The following is a 2,275-nucleotide window of genomic DNA, read 5'->3' as shown; positions in this document are numbered from 1 at the left end:
ATTTTTTCACCTACAAGTGGAAACATATAATTTCAAGTTATTTTAGAAGTGAATAATAGTTACTGAGTGGTCAATATATGCCAAGCATTGTTGCAATGTCTGATGTGTATGAACATACTAATGACACTAACCACAGCACATAATATGAATGATTTAAAACGTCACAATAATCCAAAATTGCTGTATTGCTAGCATCAGTGGTTTAAAGATGAGGCAGCAGAAATGCTGAAAAGTGAGACAACTCTTCTTAAAGGTCCACGAGGAACAGATACCATGATCCTCAACATAGAGAAGAGGAAATTAACTCAGAGAAGTCAACCAAATCATTTAAACTTGTCCAGCTAGCTGAACTGGAAATATTGGAGAAGGGATAATTTGGCCAGATAATTCATACTTTTTATCAAGAAATTCTTATTGTTTTATATTTTATTACTTATATTTTTGATTGTTGTAGAAATAAGAAATTCTTCAATGGATATGCTTTTATTTCTAATGTTTTTCTAGAGTATACATAACTTATTGTCTCTGAAAGAAACTTCTGTATTAGGGATCTGAGATACTGTTGAAATTGAAAAATGAAAATGCTTTACTTTTTTAAATTAGTTTTTACTTCAGAAATGCTGCCCTCGTAGTTACAAGTTACTTCATGAAAATTATCATAGTTTACAGTAGTAGATTTTAAAATCAGAAATTGTATGAATCTCAATAGTAAACTAAAACAAAAGCAGAAAGCATACAATGTAAAGACAAATATTAAAAATCTGTAAGGAAAATAATAAGGGAGACACAGAGACAAGATGCAGAAGTAGGAAAGATGGCAGAATGGCCAAGCTGCCAGCTTTATTTATGTCCATAGTTTACTTTAAGTCATTGGCATCATTAGTAAGTATTGTTCATTGTATTACTAGGCAGGTTACAGACTTAGCAACATTATGCAGCTTATCCCTCAGTTATATACTAAATTGCAATGTGCAATGTTAGGAACTTTGTGTAGGTCTCAAGAAAGTCCATTGTATAAAGTTACTGTTATGTGGAGAGGGTTAGGCTCAGTGAAACATTGTGGTTGTCCCAGGAGCTGGGTGCCTGAAATCAAGGTTGAGGCTGATAAGACTTTAGGGGCATTGCCGAGGCAGCTAGACATAGCACATGTATTCATTATCTTACTAGTTCCTAGGAGAAACTGCAGGGCTTTCTAAGGGTGGGAAACAGAGTGCCAGTTACCCACTCTGAGTTTGCTAACAAAAGGAATGCTTCCCTGTGTATTTCCACAGTTAGATTACCTACAATATTCAGACCAGCCAAGCATTTCTATTAGATCTTCCTGAGAAATCTTTCCTTGAAGTTTACATGATTGAGACAATCCCGTAGTTCTAATAATAGTAGATTTAGAACCAGTATAGATTTCAGTTGTTTTTTAAAAATTCTGTGCATACCAAGAAACTGAATTTGCTAAAAAGGTGTAAATTTGGCTTTTTAAAAATTGAATGTCAAGAAATAACATTGAGTTCTTTACAAACAATCCAAGTTACCTGATAAATAGGAGGAATTCAGAATTTAGTCTGTTCCAGAATAAGAACATAAAATGATTAATGTTAGACTCACCTGAGTGATGCCTTCATGATTGATTTCTTGGCTACCAAATGAAAGATAAAATTAAGGCCCTACTAAGCTGCTAGAGGTTTCCCCTCATTAAGTTGACATTTAGGAAACATGAAATATTGAGTCCTGTGGACAGAAGAGTTGGGCTGACGCATCAAAAGATTGTTTTCAATACAGGCAGATGGAGAGCTAATTTGATATTGACATCCTGCATTTCCTAGGAAAAACCTTGGAGAATTCAGCCTTCAGATTGTGGTGAGGGAGAATTTATACTGCATCACATGGATAAATGGAGAAGCCCATAGTAGGAGATATAAGTAGAGGAGAAAGCCAAAAGTGAAGTGTGATCCCTACCACATCCCTCCTATCATCCCATAACACCACCACACACACCCTGAAATATCACCAAGGATTCCAGAAATGCTGGGTGATGAGAAAGAGCATCAGGCAGCATCTACAAACATTCCAAATTCTTCTATTTTCTTGTTTATTGCATTTAGTCACTCAACTTTCAGTCTGAGGGGAGAGAAAATTTTGAGAGCTCTGGTATCACAGAAGCAAAGGAGAAAGCTGCATGTGAGGAGGATTCAGGTGGGTGCTCACTGGCTCCTCAGTATAGTTTGCATGTCTTTGATATATGTAGGAGAAGCTGATTGTATAAGTAGCAAGCCTGTCT

Source organism: Marmota flaviventris, chromosome 6, assembly GCF_047511675.1.
Source record: "Marmota flaviventris isolate mMarFla1 chromosome 6, mMarFla1.hap1, whole genome shotgun sequence".
Classification (NCBI taxonomy): Eukaryota; Metazoa; Chordata; class Mammalia; order Rodentia; family Sciuridae; genus Marmota; species Marmota flaviventris.
Note: the sequence above shows the minus strand (reverse complement) of the source record.